At 38.9% G+C, this 23,898-nt stretch overlaps 1 protein-coding gene across 1 annotated transcript in view; it reads left to right on the top strand.

Annotated features, from left to right (window-relative positions):
• LOC124556440 (homeobox protein SIX6-like) overlaps positions 1–23,898 on the top strand; it is a gene marked incomplete at its 5' end in the record, with an annotated part of 330,503 nt that overhangs the window by 9,474 nt on the left and 297,131 nt on the right. The window lies entirely within an intron of this gene.

Here is a 23,898-nt window from a genome sequence, read left to right as displayed (position 1 = left end):
TAGCAATATAGTAACAGTGACGAACAATAGATGATTTAATATATCATAAATTTAGTAGCCGGCAGCTGTTCCGTAACATAGTAACATTTGAACGAAATAACATTCAAGTTGCCTTTTACTTAGCTGTTACTACTCGCTAAACAAGATTAAAAGTAACAAATGATAAAAAGGTAAGGTATTTCTCACTAGTAACATATGTTTAATTCCGCTTATAGGGAATTTACGAGAATCTGTGAGCAATTTCTTCTGAGATTAAAAGTTTCTTCTGGAACGTGAATGCTGAATATATATTTCAAATATAAACCAATTCCATCAAGTTATTTTCTATAAAAATGTTTTGTCAACAAATGACCTGTCTGATTTCGCTTGTATAAATTTTAAATTCAGTTGTTTAAAACCTACATCTCCAGTTCACATCTAAATCGTACTATAATTTTTTTGACTCCTAGATTTCACTTCTTTTATCTCAGGAGTATTTGACTAGCACTACCATAAACTTTCAGTGTCTATCCTCCTTACTAAATAGATAGCCAGTGAAGTACTTTTTTTGTGGCCTTCAATACATTTTCCCGTTTTTTTTTTTTCGAAAGCTTGTTAGTGTTTATCTATGCTGAAGCTCGCAGAGTGATAATATTTTGAAATAGTATACCTGTAAACGAGTTTACACTGATGCGTAAACGAGGTGTTTTATTAAAAACTATTATTGTCCCATAACTGCCGATGGCATCTTTCGCAGGTGAAACACGTAGTTACTAGATGTGCAATAAACGGAAACAGTTTATGTAAAGGGTATATTTTGCTTTCTTTAGAATTTATAGCAATAGTCGAGAAGGAGTTTCTCATTAATAATATACAGTAATTTGTTCAAACAACATGTGGCTAATTTCTTAAAACAGATTGGGTAAATTTATTCGAATCTTTAGATCACATTTATTTCCCATTGTATTATTTCTTCTGAACTGAAACAGGATTTATATTTAAGCTGGCCGGTGCTTCGTTGGCACTAGAAAACAATGCACAGATAAACACTGCGCTTCCTTTCGCGCTACGGAAAAAAAGAAGCTGTTTGAATGCTCATAGCTCATATTTCAATTACTGACAGGTCCCTTAAGAGAATATAACGTGGTATCGTTGCTCAGTTCTTTTATTAATTTCTCTGTTACTCTAAGCGAAGATGACGTGATACTGTGATATAGTCTTCCTTCCGAACTAATATCCCGTGTAATAATGACAACACTGCCAACAGAAAAATAAATCCGAGATAAGTGACGCAATGGCAAGGAACTGACCTCGCATTCAAGAGGATTCGGGTCCTCCTGACCAATCGGCCGTCCAGATTTAGGTTTTCCGTGATTTTTTCCTAAATCACTTAACGTAAATGCCGGGATGGTTCCCTTGAAATGGCACAGCTAACATCTAACCTAATCCTTGCAGCACCGAGCTAGTGCTCCATCGCTAATGTTCCCGTCGTCGACGGAACGTTATACACTAATCTACCTCGAATGAATCATTCACTTCACAGCGGAGTTAGGCAAGTAGTGCAGCTACTGGCATCAGAGGAGCTATGACAGCGGGTCGTGCTTGGATAAAAAAAGATAAAATAAATAAAATAAAAAGGAGAAAATAGCTCAGTTGCTAAGAGCACTGCTCGCTAAATGCAAGGTTTCTAGTTAGATTCCCGGTCTCGCAAAGAGTTTTAATGTGCAAGCGAGTTTTATTTACCTTCCCTTTATATCAAAAAATGCGAGCAAAAAAGAGTATAAGAAAATCGGAGAAAATTTTATAAATGACCGTAAACAAAATTTCAGTTTTATAAATGTTTATTATTCCGTACTGGCGTTTTCTCAACCGTAGGTAGTCAAAAACCACCCTCGACCGCGTACTTTAAATTTTGTTTTTACTTGTTCGTAAGCACATTATTATGAGTCTAGTATTTATGTCGATTCACGAATAACAAGGGTAGCTATGTATCGTTGAAGAGTGTGGCAGCTATCCGATAGCCGATACCGCGCCGGTGGCTGGCTGCGACCTCTTCGTGTTGTTCGGAAACCGCAAAGTTGTCGCTCAAGTGCCCCTCTTTTGTTTGGCAACTGCGGTTCTGTTCTGCTTGCTGAATGAGTAACTACTTTATGCCGTTCGATAAGCAGCCCCCCGTGAACAATTATTACCTCGATGTAGATGTAGATAGTGCGTCAATACGTTTCGATCTTCTAAACGTGTACTATCGTGGGACAATATGGTACGCTCATTAGGTGTATTCATCCAGTAAACGCGCGAATTGAAGTTAAAAATGCGAAACAGCTCTTTTTTATTTATTTATCCAGTGCCACTCAGTTTCTACTGAATCGTATACAACACTTTGGAAAGTGGAAGATCGACTACCTTTATAGCGCACCTTCACGATTGCATCGATATTCTGTAACTGTACAGTCCTTCGGTATTTCAGTTTTATGAAAATGTCAAGGAACCCAGATGTTTATATTCAGCACGGACAGTCTTATCACGGAATTATTTCAGCTTCTGTTTTGCACTCTGAACGCGCTGCAACGGACTACAGAAGATGTCTACTTTAGATATTAATAAAACCTGTCTTCGGTTTCAACTGCATTTACGTGACTGTAGCGAAGATATCTAAGAATCTGTTTGTGCTTTGTTCCTAGGAAGTTCGTTATTGTTGTTGGAGGGTTTTAACTTTAAGTCTTGATGTGTAATGATGCCAAAGAATAGGCGAAACAGATACCCGAAGAGGAAAATGGTAGTCTTTAATTACCTTTCAGATATTTTCTCAGAGCCTCTCTTGCGAATTGAGGAGAGTTTATCTGAATTAACTCTATAATCCAGAGGATATTTAGAATAACTGTGGCGTTGCTTTCTTGGCATCCGTAGAGATCGGTAGCAGAAAATAAGGAACTTGGCAAGGACGTAAATATACTCTCACGATATCGGTGTTTACCTATACCTCACGGGTCTCGTTTGCCGTAATAATCGCGTTAAATTTTATGTAGGACATTAAAACTGTTGTGATATGTCTAGGATGCCAGTTTTGTTTTTCCGATATAACATTCAAGATAACGTTCTTCATTTTGCTAGGCGAGAGCTTTACGCTGTTCCCTCCTCATTGCTGCGATCATTATTCTGCCGTATTCGCACCTGCGCCTGTAATTGAATAACGCTTACTATGTCTTATATTAAGGTGACATCCGTTGTTGTACACTCAGTTTTCCTATTCATAATGCTGTTCATTTTCAGTTGCCTTGGAAACGCATATAAACATTTTTGCACATAATTTTCCTGTCGATTTTTACCATTGACAAATCATTTATGACCATACCTGCTTATATATAAAATAATGCAATTTATCAAACTATGTTCAGTTTCTTAAGCGACTGGTTGGTTGATTTGGGGGAGGGAACCAAACAGCGAGGTCATCGGTCCCTTCTTTAGTTGAAATCTTATAGTTTATGATAGTTTGTTTGTAATTTCAAATTGAACCAGACACAAAACTTCGTAAATATATTTCAAACCGTAAAAGAGAGATTCGACATTTAATTAAATCATGAAACTCGAATTGCGAAAATAATACCAGACTCGAAAATGAGCTATAATCGTACGTAGACATCCGTGCGTGCAGGAAAAATGTGTCGACATGAAGTGAAAAGTATGTTGTTCAAGCAGCGTCGAGGAATTGGGTTCTAGCTGATGTAAACGCGGCGCTAATGGAAATGAAAGTACTAAGTAATAAGCAAGATGGTCAATTGTCGCCGACTGTGGAAGCGCTTGTGAGCTCCTGTGACATGTTTTTCTATGCTTAGCTTATTATCGTGATTCGTGTAGGTGGAAATAAAATCACAGAATCCCATTACAGATACTTTAACGCTGATTATCTAATTAATAAAGAAGAAAAAGCCATAATTACCATTTTATCACCGGTAAAAACCCCTATAAGCGGAACTGTAGTTGAAATTTTCCATTAAACGCCAGATGTAGTACTGTTATGACCTTAATAATGTTATTTATCCCTATATACTACCAATAATTGATGCGTATTTTCTTTTGTACGACTTGCACCAGTCATTGATAACTGCCGATACTTACATAGTATTTTTGTTTTCCTCCATCGTTACTTGTTGATAACAATTAATAAAAATTAGTTTATGCGCTTATTTATTGGCAACGTTTTTCCATTGGAAAGTGAACCCTCGGTGCAGTTTCCTTGGGCAGACAGGACTAAAAGTTCTGTAAGTGTTAATGAACACATGTTCGAATATGATCTGTGAATCCTTATTTCGCTGATCGAAAAAAAGCTCCATTCTGTCTGGTCTGGTTCTTCTGTGTATATATTCTTGCTGCTGCACTGTAAAATTTTTTATGTGATTTTACTGCGTTGACCAAGAAGTGGGACGTTTTGTTTGCTTATTATAAATGTGAGAAAATGTACTTGTGTTGTGCAAGTTGTTTAAATTTATGATTAACAACTGGAGATGTAGAGCGTGCTACAAATTTGACATCTCGTATTGGTACCTTTGCACGTTCTTGTATGATACGAAATAATTTTTCTAGTGAGAAACTAATTCCTCACCTACGAACTAAAGGTAGGAAACGTGATGGAACAGCTGATGACTAGTCGCGCATGCATCCGGAGCTGCTACCGAATGAGGGAGCGAGAGGGTGTAGCGGCCAGACACTGGACTTTCATTGGCAAAGACAGCGATTCAAATCTCCGTTCGTGCATCCATATTTAGGTTTTTCATTGTTTCTATAAATCGCTTATGGCAAATGAAGGGATGGTTCCCTTGGAAGACACACGGCTAAATTCCTTCCCCACCCTTTCTCAAACCTAATTTATGGTCCGTCTCTAATCTTCTTGTCGACGTAGCTTAAAACCTAACGTTGCTTCGCCTTTCTGGAATTGTTTCTTAATTGCTATCAACTTCTGTCTTTGAGAGCGCCATTGTTAATCATGGGCAAAACCAAGAAGTATATATGTGTGGCTTGGACAGTTACGTATTTCGATCATCCAGGTGCATTAAAAGAACTGGCCCGTGAGATATTATATTCTGTAATAAGAGGCATGCGCCAGGTAAGGTAGTTTTATCACATTTTACGGCTTGTCATTAACCCCCGAGCCCTGGTAACATACTTTGTCATTACGTTGTACAGAATTTTATTACCTGTTTTCTCTTGCAAAATACAAGTGCAACAGAGGTATACCACAGGTATCTATGTCGCTTTGTAATTTCACGGCTAATAAAACGTTAAAAATATCATTTTAAATCACAGTCGCTTAATTGATTCTTAGATAAATAAGACATATTCTTCAATTATTAACATCATATCTGTTCCAAGTACGAATTGTACGAAACTGAACAAACTGTGTCTGCAAAGGCTCCCAGATTCGGTTATCGTTGTTGCATAGACGCAGACTTGAAGACGTGTTCTGCTGTTTTTTTTTCTTTTTACTTTTTAGGTTTTCTTTTATTTTTTATTTAGCCATAGAGATAGTATTTTGTTGGTCAATAAACATATTAGGTACCTACCGGGAATTTTCTAGGATGCTGTAAAGATGTTGCGCATACACAGATCACCTGTACATATCCGTGCTTCAGTTTCTGAAAATGTAAATTATACGAGGACGTGCTGAAAAGTAATACCTCCGAATTTTTATTCTGTTCTCTACGTGGGTTGAAGTGTTACATGTGAAGCAAATTACTCGGTCGACTTTCCCGCTTCGCAACCCTCTGCCGCTAGAGGACTCCGAACTGTAGTTTGTAACGTGGCGGTAAGTAAGAGACAGCATGCTGTAATGGAGTTTGAATTGGAAGATTTTTCACGGAGCACCCTCTCCTTCAGCATGACAATGCTTGACCAGACACAGGAGCTGCCACATCTACAGCAATCCGACGTCTTGGGTTTACTGTCATTTATCATCCTCCATACAGTCCCGATTTGGACGCATCCGATTTTCATCCGTTTCCAAAACTTAAAAAATACCTTCGGGGACCTCACTTTGACAGTGATAAAGCGATGCAAGCAGAGCTGAGTTTGCGGCTCCGTCAACAAAGTCAAACAGTCTACAGTAACTGTATCAATAAAGTGGTCTCTCTTTCGGAGAAATCTGTTCGCTGCCAAGATGACTATGTTGAGAAGTAAATATGTAAACATGAATAATAGAGATGTAGAATGTTAATAGCGTTTTTTTACTGAAAGAATTTCGGAGGTTTTCACATAAAAAATTCGGAGGCAATACGTTTCAGCACACCCTCGTAGAACATAGTTCTACTGTCTGAAAATGAGATAATTGTGAAGGAGGTGTTGGCTGAGATTAGAGACATGGACAGAGTAGAAACAATAAGCTGACATTGGAAGGTAAGAATTAATTTCGTGCCAGATACTGTCAACAAGATAAAGGCTAGACATTGCTCTCAAGGTCTATGGCGCTCCCATACATGTCCTGGCTTCATTCAGAGGATGACAGAACTTGTTAGTTGCTTTCTTCGTTCCCTTTATAACGTCAGTCAGTGCAGAAGTGAGAGACACAAGACATGCAGTATAACACATGAAATAGCACTTGCTCTTGTGCGACGACTCCATTCGTCTCTTGGCATAGGTTTTGTTAAGAAAAAGATAAATAGGTTATAGATCCACAGAACATCTAGTATTAAGCGAAAAGATTAAGAAAAGCATTTGAAAATTTGTGGACTATAAACAGTTTAGTAACGAGGCCAAACATTCCCTAGATACTTTTTTTTCAATAAATTCTAAATTCTGTGACCGCGTAATATGTGATAAAACTATTGATGTTTCGGCTGCACCCTTCATCGTAGGTGGCTATACTCTGCGAATGACAACAGTGAACGCCGAAGGACAGTTTTATTCCATAACCGAGAGTTTAAAGCGCCTTTTTTGTTAGTCGTGGATTGTCTTTATTCGCCTTTATGCAACCAAGAATGATGAGGATATTTCCAGACAACGGAAGAGTAGTCTACTTTACCGCAAGAGGAAGTACTGAGAAAATTAACACCAACTTCGAAAACGTTAAGGGAATAAGAACGCATAGGGTGGACTGACGATGAGAATACTTCGTACTCGTCTGTTTCATTTCTCCTTACTCAACGAGTCTTTAATGGCGATACATACTTTGGAACAGGCCAACACTCCCGGCGCAGTAACCCAAGGAACTGAATTCAATGTCTCGTTGTTACTATCAATGATATCGCGTATATAACAGGAAACTGAGATATTAACAGCGTCGCACAGCGATTTATTCAGTGCGACACAATCAGATCTGTCACCGAAGAGAACAATAGAGAGAAAATTGAAGGTGCGTTGTTACTTTTGAATGTAAAGCAAAATAACCTTTTTTTAGACATTAGGTTAGTTTCAGTTTAAGACTGTATTGATACTTACAGTATCAGATTTGACTTCTTCACAAAAGCATAGTTCCGCAATACTGCCGCTTTCGAGCAGGAGGCCTGGAATTTGTTTACCGGAGATCACTTATTTGGTGCGTTGGTGACGTGGTTTTTCGATTCCTGCTGTGTGCAACAGTATTCTTTGGTCTGAAATTACGGAAAATCCACCCAAAAGCTTTCATTCTGGTTTATAGACAGTCGAAATTAATTAAATCGAATGCTGTTTCCAAATGGGAGTTTACGTTAAATTACAGTCTGTTTTTTAACCCAATGCAGTCCCCTTTAATATTAAAAACGTGTAAAGGAGAGGAAACGCAACTTGTTGGTTGAGATTAGAGACATGAACAGAGTAGAAACAGTAAGCTGGCATTGCAAGGTAAGAATTAATTTAGTGCCAGATACTATCAGCAAGATGAATCCTAAACATTGCTCTCAAGGTCTTTGGCGCTCACAGACATGTCCTGGCTTCAATCAGAGGATGAAGGTACGACGATCTTGCGAAGAACAGAAGAAAAACTGAAAATGGAAGAAATTAAAATAAATATTTGTCGCTAACGATGTTTATTTCTCGATAACGAACTCTAATTTCTCTATATCTTGTCACTGAATCGAAAGCTGGCGAATTTTTTGCAACTGTTGAACTTGAGAGGTTATTCCGTTTAACCTACCCATGAATTGCTGCTCACTGGGACGTTATTAGAAAACGTATGTAAATGTATATACATTGTGACAAAATCTGTAAGATTTGTTAATCATTTTCACATATTTAGCTTTCAGATTACTTCGTTACAAACTATTCTGCAGACTACACTCCGGTTCATTTTCTGCCGAATCAAGAAGTTCTTATACAGTACATACATTTATTGAATTCTCGTGCGTCAATGATTAGTCTTCCGTTACTGTGTGTATCTCCATTATACCAATTCTTACGCGTACGTCAATATTCAGTTTGATACATTTCATTTGAAGATTGGCTGGAGTGTGGCACGACTGAAGTCGAATGACTTATACGGCGGCTGCCACCAAATTTATGTATGCGAGTGGGAACTGGCGGCGGTTTTTTGTGCAGTGGTTGGAGACAGTGAGCGTCGGGCATCAGTATGCACCCGGCTCCAATTGGCGGTCTGCAGGTCCGCCCCCCGGACCCTCGCTTTCCTTAAAAAGCTCCAGGTCAGCCTTCCAGAGACCGTTGCAGCAAAACCAACTAAACAAATGCGGTCCCACATGTTACATCTAGTGAATCATATCGTTCATATGTACGTCGCAAAAGGGCTATTCTTTATTTTTTACATTGTTAGCGTCTAATTTTATATAGTGTCACTCTGCTACTCCCTTGTTTGTGAGTACTCAATAGAGCCCATACCTTCGAAATTTGTGATTCCCGTTCTACGATAAATTGACTCCCTTTCTTGCTCTCGAAAGTGGAGGAAATAATTTCACTTCTGAATGTCTACAAATCGAAAAATTACACGTTATCTTATACTTGTGCCCATATTTCAACGTTTCCGCATAATTTGAAGATTATTGTGCTATGCACCTACAATTATGCCATGCAAGATTCTGTACATTTCATAGCGGAGAGCGCATTATTTTCCATCCTGCTGCGTATTTAGTGTTCACTTGGGTCCATTCACAGATGGCGTAAGACAAGAACATATATATCTGTACCCCTTTATGTAACGTGTATTAAATCTACACGTATTAAAATGATTCCTACGGGAGCAACGTGTGCTATAATGCTCAGCAGTTTTTATTGTAAACTAAATATCGAAATTTATTTAGGGGTATAGAGATGGTCCGCGAATTGCTTGTTTCACGTGCTCAAATGTAATAACACATTTGTGACACTTTGAAGTGGGCCGTACGAAGCTATTACAAACAGGCTGCAGGTGACTGTGAATTTCTGATACTCTCTGTTACTACAATAGAATTAAAGTCTTCCACATTCGACAAGTATTATAATAGTTATAAAGAGATTGAAATTTTCTAAACGCCTACTAAGAAATCTATATCAGCAACCTGATTTAGCAACAACATTAATTATATGTTCGTTCTATTACACATTGCGACAAATTTGAATGGCACGGTGGATGATAGCAGCCAGTGGTGAATCGTGTATTCAACAGTGACCACATTTTTACGATAGTGAAGCTTATATTTGTAATTTTTTCCAAGTTTAAAACTGAAACACTTCATGTGCTAAGCTGAGAACTGTTACACCTGTATATAAGTTTTTTTCTTATTCCAGTGGTCTGTTTATTTTTTTTTTCAGTGTAATTTAACAATGTTGCATGTGATGTATTATATAGCTGCTACTGATAACTCGTTCATATATTGTAGTCACCACAAGTATTTATAAGCGACCTAGTGGATCTCGTCGCAAACTTGATGAGTGTGGTCGTGGATGGCGCTGTTGTAGGGCTCGAAGTCGCTTCGTTGTAAATCATAACTAAGTGCAGGGAGACATGCAGAGCGTCACCATTTGCTTCAGCAATTAGCAGTTGACCCTTAACGTAAACAAATGTAATGTACTGCGTATAATTAGCCAGAAAGAGCCGTTATTGCTTGATTACACGTTTGCCGAATAATCACACAGAACAGGTGAATCCATTAAATATCTAGGGATATGCGTGTGGAGCGATCTGAAGTGGAACGACACATGAAACTGATTATAGAAAAGGCAGGTGCATTACAGATATTTATTGGAAGAATCCTCAGGGTGTGTAGTCTAAACACGAAGGAGGTGAACGTTTCTTGAGTATCGCACTTGTCTGGGACCATTATCATTAGGATCGATAGAGAAAAACAGAGGATACAAGGAGAGCAGCATGTTTCGTCGCGAGCGTCTCGGACATGACTATAGAGCTCCAGTGGCAACACTAAAACAGAAGTGTTATCTATCATAATATGATTTGCTGTTAAAATTCCGAGAGCATGCTTTCCTAGGAGAGTCAACCGGCATATTGCTTCCTCCTACGTACATCCTACCGTTGACGTTTTATGCAACCTGTATCACATCCGTACTAAGAACGGTATTCAGAGAGGCGACAGCTTCCCTTCTCAGAGCTTTGGGCGACTGTTAGCAAACGGAGTCACACTGTAAAAACATACAAGTTAGGATTTGCCATGAGTTACACGGTACTTTTGGACCAAGATATACCTTACTTCTTCCATGTCTCCAAGTGTTTCCAATCTCTCTTCGTGTCATTAGTGGCGTAGTCATACAGATTCTGCAAATCTCTGTAACTTTCGTAAATGATTGGAAAACAACGAAATTAAAAAGAAATGTCAAAATAGGAAGTGTGGGAGTAACATTTTTCCGATATATAACGCAATGAAAAGACTAATGTATGTGTCGCTACATTAATGTGCCAAAGTAGTTTCACAAACAAGATGTGTACAACAGGTCTAAGATGTCTTCGTATACTTTACCAGTTCTTCTGCGACCTTTGGACTTTGTGCTTCGCATCTCCAGAGCGAACTGGCCAACACCAATGTCCTGTCATGTAGGGTTGCATTAAACGACATCGGTAGGGTCAGCTGAATTACCGTGTATATTTCTCCTGGAGATATTTGAGCGCGTACGAATGACTAATACAGTGTCGTTCTTCTGACGCATTATTCGTGACTGGAACAAGAATGGATGGAAGTGATACGGGTACTACACGAAATATCCACCGCTACACACCGTAAGTTGGCTTGCGGAGTATAGAGGATATATCTAGTGCGACTGAGTTACAATCCACTATAACACACATGAGCGGCCACGATAATACTTTATCAGCGCACGAAAAATCTTCGAAATTAGTTGTACTGGCAGCTATTTAATCAGATCCGCCGTTTCCTGCAAGACGAACGGATGCTTTAATTGCCAGTCGAAACGAACGGGATTCATTTGGATGTAATACAAGTGTACAGCGGGCCGGAAGAAGTGACGTTTGTTTGAAATCAGTAACAGTGTGAGGTAGTGGTGTTTGTTGCGCTCAAACATTTGGCCACATGAAGCCGTGCACCAATATTTGCCTGGCCGCGCGCGCCCTTCTTCGCGGGCCGCACACCGCATTAACCCGCGCTGTTCGCAAATAAAGATTAGCGCCACTCTCCCCTCGGCGCGATTTACGCCATGAATAAAGAAAAGATACATTAAATTTCTCGCGTCCGTCACCTCTGACTCTCCGTGCGCGTTTTCCGAAGAATTACTTTTTTTTATGTCGCGTATGTTCGCCGAGCAAAGCCTCTTAGCTGGGGATTACTGTTGCAGTCGGTATTCCGGATCAACTGTTTTGCCTAGAAGGAAAAATAAAGTGCGGGTGGAATTGAAGAACAGATCCATAGGTCGCGGAGCACTTTCCGGTCTGATCCAAAACCGCTAGCAGTATCCCTTTTCTGGTTTAGTTCGAAATCTATTTCATTACGACATGTGGCATTTCACTCTGTTTTATACTTCCACTTTCGTGTCACCAACAGATCCAGCTCTTTATTATTTTCAAAATTTTATACATTATTTTATACTTATGTAAGTATAAATCACATATTTGGAGAAAATTCAATTTAGTAGTAGCTATTTTATGAAGGTTTGTTTCATTATTCAAATCACAAGCGATTTCACGCATACAATCCCACTTTCAGGCTCTCCATCCACATATTAAGCATTGCTTGGTATGACACTGTGTGAGAAATAATTATTGTGTCGTTAAGGTCACGTTTGTGTAGTCTGTAACAATGTATTTAATTAGAACAACCAAGTGCAACCCTTACTTGCAAAGATTGTTTGTAGCAGGAGAAGTTAGTGATGAATGTCTACATACTCGTATTCTGGATTTTGAGTCGGAAATTCTCGTTGTTTCTACAGTATTTGAAGTAAAGAACTGCTCGGCCATCAAAATATAATGTTGCATTTCACGTATACTGTTTTCTTCTTTCATTTGAGAGCACTTTGTAATTATTCACTTATTGTTTTAAGGCAGGCAAGTGTCGGACATATGTTTGTTAAAAATCGGAATACACGTACGTAAGCGTTCAGCATTAACTTCTGCCGGCTACCGATAATTATTGCAAGTAGAGCATAGTATTGTTTTTTCCAGTTAAGTACAGCGATTCAAATATAAAAAAATAATTTTAAAGTGCAAATAACAATGAGAGCATACATTTGATCTTTCCAACTAAATACATCGGAAAAATATGGTTTTAACGATCAAATAATTTTTTTCACAGTGCAACATGGTAATAATAAAAATCAGTGCTTAATATGTGAACGTAGCCATTTGAAAAGAGCATATATACCGAAACTCAGTTACAGCTCGAATAAAGAAGTAAACTTCTACAACGTAGTGCCTGCTGGATTTTAATTTTCTCTCAGTTTATTATTTCATAAGTGTGATTCGGAAGACTACTGTTGATTCTCAGGCACTATTTCATCGACACGAAAAAAATGACGACATGTAAGAGTTTATCGCATATGATCGGCATCGCGCACAGCAATAGCCAGAAGAAACAAACAAATATCACGAGCACAACGAAAGGTCACTTTGAAGTGTCGGTCACCGCCTCGATTGCACTCGACATCGTGGCGATTCGACTGATTCTGCTTGCTTGGCCAGTAGAAGTGATCACAATACACATGATTACTAGCTGTACTAAGAATATTTTTAACATACAGCTCTGTTCTTTACTTAACATACTGCTAACATAGTAAATTATTTACGATTGTCTGACGATTGCTGCACCGACGAACACTAGATGTGTTGTACGTTACATCAGCTCAAAAAAGTGTAAGCTCTCCATTTGCATAGCCATTGTATCTCTAATAGCTTTATATGCACTTAAAGTATTTTGGACCCGTCTACGCAACTACTAAAATGCATATTTATTTTACCGTATACGTTTCGTCTTCTCGGATTAAATTGTAGATCGAACAACAATTCCCCTTATAAGCTACTAAAGTATGTCCAAGAACTCATTTCAACAGCTTACTACACAAAATAATTTAATGTCTAAAACCAAGCAAAATTGTCAATATGATTACAGACCCCGATGATTTGTTTTTCTAACAAAACGAAATTCGTATGGTAAAATCAATGCGCGTTTTTTAGTTGCAGAGAAGACTCGAAAATTCTTAATATAAAGTGTAAGATTCTAGGTTTTACAGTCTAACATGTGTTCAGGCTTCAAAAGTCTATAACATAAAGAAGCTTCAAGATAAAACTGTTGGGATGCCAAATGGAGACGAGAAAAGAATATATTTTCAGTGTTCACCACCTTATTTTCGACTGCTGTTTGTTCTAAGTAGGAGCTGCAGACGCGTGGAAGAAATTCTAGAAAATGTGTGTAAATGTCGGGTTACAGACTCGGAGTTCGTGTACTTAACGTAACAATATCAGTAGTTCGTGAATCCAATTTGCATCTCATTCGTGTATGAAACTAATTGTTCATTTTAGTAGTAAAGGTAGTAGTATTAGTTTTATTCGTCCGTGGATCGCTTTTACAAGGATATTGTATATCTCACGGTATTACTGACAAAGAACATATGCATATTTCGTCTACACAGGAATTTACGTAATTACAGATCCAGTTTCACAAGGAAGTCGGGTGTAGCCTTATAGTAAGAACAAATCCGATATTTGCCGGAAGTAATTTAAGGAAACTGCAGAAAACCTAAATCAGGATAGCTGGATGGGAATTAGAGTCTCTACTCTCCTTGGAACTAGAGTCTATTCTGCGGAATACAACGGAGTTCTGTTACAAACAATGCAACGTTATTCGGTTCCCTCCTACTGTATGGCCCTGTTTCGTTCATACATTCTTGCGAAGAAGTTTCTTCATAATGTAAAAAGACAATGCTGCACTGTCGATTGATATCTCAGCACCAATCAGCGGACACTCTACACACGCCGTACACACACCAGGATTACGACGTTGATGTTTAGTCTGCATTTTGTATGCCGCAACTTCCCGTTTGATTGCCTGAAAGCTGAGTCATCAGCCCTTCATAATCACTGCGATGTAGAGCTCACGAAAAGGGAAAGAAAATGTCGCTTTTATTCACTGGTGACCTTCGGTGAATGGTTCTGCAAAATGAAGATTATAGTGCAAAAGTGTGTCGTTGTATGACAGAGATTATTATATTATTTACTTGTGTTAAATCTTTTACCGAGGCACTCCTCTGTGATATCTAAGTAGATCTTCGCTGTATAAAACGTATTGCTTGAAATATGTTTCAAAAAGTGTTTTGGAACTCCATTTGATCTCCGTAGGCAATTTAGGTCACAATTTTATCCCCGAATAAAAAATGTTGTTTTGAGTTTTTTCTTAGCAAAAGTAATTTTTTTGAGTTTTTTCTTAGTAAAAGTAAATTCAAGCTGCAAGCAGTTCCTGTAGCTGTTAATTCAGTAATTATCGAGGTTCGTTGTTGGTGCTTCAAGACATTAACAAAGAAGTAAGTAAGAAGTCTTATCCGAGTTAGAATTTATTCGGTACGGTATTAGAAACATCTAATAGGATCGAAGGTTTGGTTCTCTTCTGGGAAGGTAGCGGATGCTTGTCCTCGTTTAGGAGAGAGATGCGATTAAGCAAGCTATGGAAGTACATAGCCGTCACGTATGTGCTGACGTACCACGTCCCATCGCCCGAACCACTCGGCCGCCGTGAAAAGTGCGCGGGCGACAAATATTTGTAGCTGCGACGCGTGAATAATAGCTGAGAAGGGTGCGCCATCCGATTGTCGGCGGGGACTGAGCAACGCTATTGTCCTAACTCGAGGGCTATCTAACAATCAAATTACGGGCGCGAGGGCTCGCGGTCGCTTTTCAATTCCCGCGGACAAAACCCTCTTCTGCACGTCCCTTGTCTCAGCCAGAGCAACAAATGGCCACCGCCGCCTCTCCGCAGCTCGCCAGAATCCCACCATTACTTGCCGCCGCCGCCGCCGCCTATTTGTCTCAAATACCCTCACTGTGTACTCTTCGAATTTTAAACTACCGCCTCCATATTTGTCAACCATTACAAATTGGTACGCTTATGGCTGAAGGGCCGGACGGAATACGTGGTACAATGGGAAATACCACATGCCAAGCACATTACAGTGGTTTACAGGGTATGAATGTAGATTTGGATGTAACAAAATACACATTTTGCACTAATCCTGACGAAGACCTACCTTCTCAGACTATAAACATGTCTCCCAAGTACAACATAGTCCCTACCCAATTCCCACCCACGCTTTCTCTCTCTCTCTCTCTCTCTCTCTCTCTCACTCACACTCACTCACACACACACACACACACACATACACTCACGTAATGAGTGTCAGATCTTGACTCTTTAGAAGAAGTTCAAGTGGTTGATGTTTCGTTTCAACATTAAAGCTATATCCGTTTTAGATTTCATTTTCTTTAGATTCAAAAATAAGTTTAGCCTTTGCCTGTTCCTTTATTTTTATGCACATCACTGAGACAGTTCATTCGCCAGATAATCCGTAGTAGTTCTCGCTTGGAAAGGAAATTAAAACGCTGCATTGTTAGTACTGCTACCTTGACGTTTCCGCCTGTTTAGTTACTGCGCATTGAACGTAATTTGGAAGTAAAACGTGCTAGTAAATGAGAGAAACTGAATCTGATGCGAACCATCAATCCAAAATTTCACGAGTTGTACACCGTTAGATCACTGAACAGACTTGCACACATAATTCATAATAAGAAGCTGTTAAGTAGCCAATAAATAAATAAACGTGTCTGACATATGTAGACTTCCGGCAGCCGCATTCAAAGTACACATAGATCGCGTGATGGATGTTATCTAAATAGTAGAAGGCAAGCCATTACGTCGTTGTGTAGTTACACATGACAGATAAGTATGACCATCTGTAAGAGGGCCAAGTGCATATTGCGGCGATATAACACTGAAGCTGATGCGACAGCCCGTTCAATAATGGCGGACGTACTTAGCTAAGACGACCGCGTGCAGTTTGTGTCAAAGATATAGGTGTCTCGAGCGCAGTTAAGGCTTCCCTCAACATAACGTCTGATGTAAAGACCACAGTGCCTTACTAGGAAAAGTCTTGTTGCAAGTGGTACGCCTTCGACCTACCCAGAAAGTTATAGCAGGACATACAGCTACACGTGGACCTCGAACCACGGCGCAAAGTGGCTTTTCTGCCTTATCGGTTCACTATCAGAGGTAAAAGAAACAATATAATTTTAGGACTAACGGGGATTTACTCGGAACTTTTGGATTTGTAGCCGTACATTTATCCACTTTGCCACGAAACCAACCTCTTCTGCTACCGTAGGAAACTATTCATCTACATCATCATACTCCGCAAGCCACTCAATGTGGCTGAGGGTACTTCTTCCAACTGATCCTGCCCTTCACCGTCGCACTCGCGAGAAGAATGATGGTCTATAAGCCTCTGTATCAACTCCAGTTTCTCAAATTTTCTCGTCGTGGTCATTTCGCGAGATATATGTGGGAGGAAGTAATATGTTGCTCTACTCTTCTCGAGCAGACTAAACGATTTTGTGACGAAATTCGCGCCGCGCGGGATTAGTCGGGCGGTCACATGGACTGTGCGGCTGGTCCCGGCGGAGGTTCCAGTGTGTAAGCTTAGGGACTGATGACCTTAGCAGTTAAGTCCCATAAGATTTCACACACACACATTTTTGACGAAATGCGCCACTCTTTGTCGGATCTTCTCTATCTCTTCTATCAATCCTAACTCGCAAGGATCCCACATTGATGAACCATACTCAAGAATAGGTCGAACACGCGCCTTGTAAGTCACTTCCTTCGTGGATGATTTACATTTCCTGTTCTACGGTCACCCCTACGCAGAAGAGCATAATTGATGTTTGAGTTACGCCCTGCTGATAGCACGCCGTACTTTGTATAAAAGTCTCCCCTCCCCCCTCTCCCCCTTCCCTATAAGGCCCACGGCAGCCAGGATGTACGGTTTAACATGCGTTTTTTTTTTTTTTTTTAATTTGAGCGAGAAACGAATTTGGACATTATATGTTCTCTTAAAATAAATATCTTTATGTATGCTTGTCTAATGAAGTAAATGTTGGCAGCCTGGGGCTACGCCCAGCATTCGGGCTAGATGTGTGTGGCAAGACAACACGTGTCTAGTGCCCACGAAAATCATACACTAGAGACAACTGAATGTGCCACTGGATCTACTTTGTGTTGCTTGAAATGCACGTCTAAAATACAAGCTACTGCGGTAAATATTACATTTTTGTTTAACAGTTTATATCAACGGAACTATATAGCTGTGAATAATGGCTTAATCACTTCAAGGAATTTAAAACAGAACACCTTTTCAGTCTGTACTGCAAATTTTTCAGGTGAGTAAAGATGCACACGTTTTTGTCCGACGGGTAAAGAGTTCGCGACTACCACTGTTTATTTCTCAGCAATTTTGCTGCCTCTTTGCTCGGAGCCCCGTTCTAATACTTTCGATCTATGCGCATGCATCTTTCCTCCTGACACACCCTCTGTATCCGCTAATGCAACACTAAATATTCGTCCAGTGATCTTTAGTAAATCCTTCAACGTATTTAAATTCTTTCGTAAGAGTATCGTTGGTAGTTACGCAACGAAGTAATGTTTTGTCTTTAGCAGCACTTCTCCTGTGGTGACATATCCTTTGTGCGTTCGTTAAACACTTTGAGTGCCGGGAGCCTAGATCGACAGCAGCTCCTTTGCTTATGCATTAGACACTTGACATTATCTTCCTATGACTGACTATGAACTTTTTTCTATTGACGAATCTTAATTGGCAACGTAAAATTCCTGATATTTCAGTTGATGATTCACACAACAGTAGATTCCTCTCAATTAATTTTTGCATTTCATTTTGAGATCACTATGAAGGGACAGGAACTAAACAGGGGAAAACGTACAGAAAGCAATGCTCATTTGAATTTCCTTTGAATAATTTTACTGCGGAAGAGCTGATGAAGGATCTGTCTCAGTGGTTTGCACAAAAATAGAGAAACAATGCAAAAGTAGAACGTATACATTGTCTTGTACTTTCAATAAGCTTATCCAGAAAATTCTTTCCAAGCAAAAGAAAAAACCTCCAAATGGCAATACTCACTGTAAATGCTTTTGAATTCTTTTACTGCGGATGAGCTGATGAAAGAACTCTCACATTGACATTCAGAAAAATAGAGAATGATGATGTAAAAGTAACATGTGTAAAGTGTCTTGTACTTTCAATAAGGTCATCGAAAATTTCTTCAAGGTAAAAAAAGAAATATAATAGATACCTCTTTGATATAAGAACAAAATATCAAACACTTCAACAATGGCATTTGGTTTAATAAACAATCCTTGTAAATTACTTCATTTTACGATACGAAGATTTGGTCACCAGAATTTTACTGTTAAAAATTGGGGTTTTTTCCCCGAGTGTCCTCCGTATTGTGGTGAAGTACTAGAAAGAGAATTCATTTTAACTTTTTCTTTTATCAGCAGCTAATCACAAATAACTGAACTGTAACACAGCCGCTACTAAAAGATATTAAAATACGTATTACAAACCGGCTTTTAGGTTAGTATTACTGTTCAAGACATCACTTACTGAGTCGCAGTGTATACAAACGGAAATTTAGTCACTGTAGGGAAAATATATCTGAAGCTTTTCGCAACTAGTCGATTTTACCGTATTGCTCCAAGTGGTTAAGAACAGTAAAAGCTCACTGCGAGTCAGAACAAAGAAATATTAGGCTGCAGAGAGGAAAGAATGACAACACTGCCAAAACCCTGGAGCAGGAAAGTAGACTCAGCGGATTTACAGTTATTTTAGTTATAGGTATCTATCGTTTCAGAACAAAAATTGCACTTTTTTGACAGACATTCTTCTGATTTCAAGGGCAACATCTTCGATGACTAATTTCATTGTGTTATCGATGAAGATCGAAATATTTCTTGCATCACATATAAATGTAATCTTAAGTTGAGTAATTCAGTTGTGTTACGTAGAGATTTATGCTGTAGTCCAATAATTGTGATTTTTTCGATTGAACCAATATTTCTAAACCTTAAGATACGCCACATAGTCATCTTTTGTGACGTGATAGCAAATACCAGTCTGTCGCTCTATCTTACGTTATTCGTTGCGTATGACAAATGAAAAGTTTTGTTATAACAATGTTAAATCATTTTATGACAGTAAACATACTGCTCCAACCACTATAGTGTCATTAAATTTAGAATTATTAAATAAGATCAAAAGCAAAACGAAAGTAAACAAGTAAGGGCTATTAGGGGAATTGTGTCCGCTTAAAACGTGGCTGGTTACAAAGGGCGTTGTTCTAATACTTTCTAGAATATTTATTCATAAGGAGTCAGTATGAAGGAAGCATAAACGCTGTAAAACGCCATCGTGTATGAGTAACTTGTTAAAGAAAGGACTGAATAATATCAGACAACAAACTCGCGAAGCAATATGCCGGGCAGCAAGATAATGGCAACATTCACCAAAGGAATGTCGATTAGTTTCCCATAGCTTTATGTAACGACAAGTAAACTTCTTTACTTGAGACTTTAAAGAGGAGATTACATTCTGGAACTTTAAAATAATAATTTACAGTGGTGCCTGCCCTCGTCACTTTGGTGTCCACATTCATTTTTACGTAGCCTCCGTAGTGCATTGTGTAAACTACCGACTTAACGTTAAAGTGTTTGGTCGCAATTAGCATCATATGAACCTAACAAGTAATGACAACAATGAACTAAACTCTGAAGCAGGGATATTACATAAATAAATATGGCAGCCTCAGTTTTCTTGTATAGAAATTTAATTTTGAGTCGTAAATTTTGTTGAGTACAGTTCTGACAGCAGAGGAAATATAGCGTTATTTCATTTCATATACATAGGTTGGTACTGGATATCAGTATCCACATGTGGACTAATATATCACACACAGTCAACACTTTCTAAAACGAGTCGTTTCCATCTTTGTATCGCAGATATTGCAACAGTGATAGTTGAGATTATGTTAGATACACTGTTCCTTTCATAGAAACACACTGAGGAGATTCAGAAAAGCAAAAATACGAAACAAGTATTTTCAAAAGGTATGACAAGGTAACATTCTTTCTATAGCTCTTAAGTCAGTTTATCCTCAAGGACATCGAAAAATTAGAACTGTTCATACATTCCATCGTTTGTACATTAATTGAGAAGTTTATCACAAACATTTAAACGTATACACTTTGAAGCGGATAGATAACTCTAGGTTACTGCAGCCAAGCATCGTAAAAAACAAAAATAGTTTGCAAGACTCACTTATACAAATCGTATAACCGCACGGAAGCAGTGATTCAGTCAGATATTTCATAGGTTTCATATTAAGCCATTGTTAGTAATAAGTGTGTCAATTTATTTCACTCAGAAATTCATAAACAGAATAGAAGGAATTCACCACTAATAAATCGTTTAGTTCTGTCTTAGGCTAATTTATTAGTAGCTAAACTTCTTGGGGTGCTGAAAAGTAATTGAAAATATATGTTCATGAATAATGAACACTTTTCTGAAAAATAAGAGTGACTTTAAGAGTAAATGAAAGCTTTTCTTATTCCTAGTGTTAATTTCACGAACTGAGGTGACGGTATGTATGAGGAATGTATTACTTACGACAAATTTCGTTGAGGAATGGACATTCTGTGAAGCAGTAGTTCGTATACCCAATTCCGTGGGCAAATTTCCACTAGACGCTCTTGAATCTATACCTCAAATCATTCTTAATGCTGGCTTTAGGTCGGATGAAGCATCTTCTAGTGAAAATTATTCAACTGCGTGTTATGCAAATTATTTTTAAGTTGTTGAGTTACTAACTATGTTAGACATTCTCCGTGATGCCTGGTGTTTTTATTTCTGGCTCATCTTTGGTGGGAACATCATCATGCCGCCTCTCACATGTCTGCATGCATATAACACTTTACACCTTCGTTTATGAAATGTTATGTTCATAGTTACATTTGCGATTACTTTTCTTGTGCGTACTAATCACAGTAATCCCCCTCTGATCTTTTGAATACCTGACTCATTTATTACGTTCTCTGATATTGTTATTAGAATGTTTTATATGTTCGTCTCGTTCTGAAGTTCACATTCCTTGAAAAGCTTCGTTTGTATCAATCTGTGTTTTGAAACGCGATACAATCAACAGAAATAGGTCACTAGTATCTACGAATTCTCAGCTCTTGAACTCTCACGAAATTTTGTTATCAACGTGAAGTCAAGATATTACTTACACAGGTGGATTTCACAAAAACGACGCTGGAGAAAATAATTTATTCACTTTCATAATTTATTTGTCTAGCTGTTCTGACAATGAAGTACCAATCAAATTTTCAGGTCATATATTTTTGTCGATTTAAGTGGCAGAGCAAGCTAGTACGATATGAACATTTATTAAACATTGTAGTAGCGTTTATACAGGTGGGAACAAACCTATAAAAACCGGTACATGGGCTGTTCAACTTGTGCAGATAATATTATTACCGTCACGATCTATTTACGATTTACTAGGCATTGTTTATAGTTCCGCATGTGAACGGCTTGCTACATCTTTCTCAAAACAGTCTTGCAAATTATAGTGGAAGCATTAATCTGTCGCCAACGGAAGGGAACTGACACCAGTTCAAGGGTTATCCATGCGTGAGTATTATTTAAGTAGCGCGTATTATGCCAGGAACTTGTGTTGTTTATTTGCTGAATGTTAGTTAGCACATCCTGCCCAGTCTCATTTTTCAGACAAACAAATTTACTTCAACCCTTTGCCCTTTACTTGCTACGAAAACATCAAGTCACTGTTCAGTATATTATTGGAGCTCTGAGTTCTGAAATGGAAACTAACTGTTACAGCAAGTCGTTATTTGGAAAACAGGTCCGTTGAAAATCACTCTATCTAACTATATGTACAGATTACCTTTGCAGGCAACTTACGGTTCTGTCACTCATATTTTGTAGTTCGCTTAGAGTACACCTCATTTGGTGTACAGAATGCAGGTATTGCTGTAAAATGCTAGAATGAACTACTTTAATTTTGCGATGATGATTTTGCGCGAATTTTTTTTAAAGCGCAATGTATTTTCAGAAACATTTTACATGAGCGGGAAATGTAGTTTCGTATCGTCATTTACAAAGTCTTCTCCTTGGGCCACTCAGTACCAATGTGTAAACAGAAATCGTATCTCACTGCAGGTAGAAAATGCACAATTTTCTTGCTCATTTGTGCAGTACACTGTCAGTGGCCTTCAGTTGTAGATGAACGAATTAGTATTTTTCTGTCGCTGACATTCTTATTAGAGTATTAAATGCTGCAGATATTGCAACAATCCATTCGGAGTCAGTTCCACCTGAAAAGTAATACCTCCCTATCTCTAAAGACCTACAAGGGGGGCGTAAGATACACGGTGTATCGTAGCTCCATTTGCAGCTATTACGTGATACAGAGCGACGGAATGAGACTGTGGAAGTGAAATAATGGCGGAGAAAACCGCTGGAGTATTGGATTTATAGCATTTAGGCCATCTGCGGCTCGAGGTTTCCCCTAAGAAAATACTGCGGGCAGATTGTGAGGTTTTCTTTGTTTCTCTGAGCTAAGCGCCCCTTACCCTTCTCGTCGAAAGGAAAATGACTGCGGACCAGAATTGTATCACGAAATCGAATTTGTTATCTCTGCGGGGATGCGGGGGTAGCGCGTGCATACGTACTGTCATGCGTCGCGTGAGTGGGGGGGGGGGGGGGGGGGGGAGCAGGGGGGAGTACAATTGACGAGCGCGCCTCACGCCCCATACACGCGCGCTGTCTGTTGTCAGACTCAAATCTGCCGCCCGCGGCACAGAGAGACTTCTATTCGTTTAACGCTGTCACAAAGCGAATAACTCAGCTGTGTTTTAATTATTAAATGTCGGCTGATAGCACAGAACCTGTGGTATGCGAGACCGAACGCGGAACGTACAGTCAGTACTGTGAAGTGCATAAACTGAGAACGTGCCGGTGAGAGCGAAGTTCTTAATAAACTGGAACAGGTAGGTTTTTGAGTGGTGCCTCGCTCTTGGGAGCAAACTCCATTAACGGCAAGTTTATGGAAAATCAAGTGCTTACGAAATGATTGGAAGCTTTTTAGTTACAGTTGTGTAACATATATAAGATGTCCGTTTCTTGCGTAATAATACACTATTATATTGATACTCTGAAGGAGTCTAAGCTGTGTCACTCATGTCCGTTGCGTTTCTTAATGAGTTAAAGTATCTTGCAGAGAAAATGTTCACAAGAGTGTTTCACTCATTACAGCTTAATTTTTCGTACGTCATTAATTCATTTTTTTCCGTTAAGTTTTATGAAATCGTTGTTACTGGCCGATTGAATCACAAAATTGAACTATGGAGGTACATAGCACTGTTTTATCATCTAGCCAATTTCTACTGCAATCGACTGTAGATGTACCTCCATTTCCATAGTTTTCCCATTTTA

The sequence above is a fragment of the Schistocerca americana genome, chromosome X (genome assembly GCF_021461395.2).
Source record: "Schistocerca americana isolate TAMUIC-IGC-003095 chromosome X, iqSchAmer2.1, whole genome shotgun sequence".
NCBI lineage: Eukaryota > Metazoa > Arthropoda > Insecta > Orthoptera > Acrididae > Schistocerca > Schistocerca americana.
Note: the sequence above shows the minus strand (reverse complement) of the source record. Positions and strands in the feature narration are given on the sequence as shown.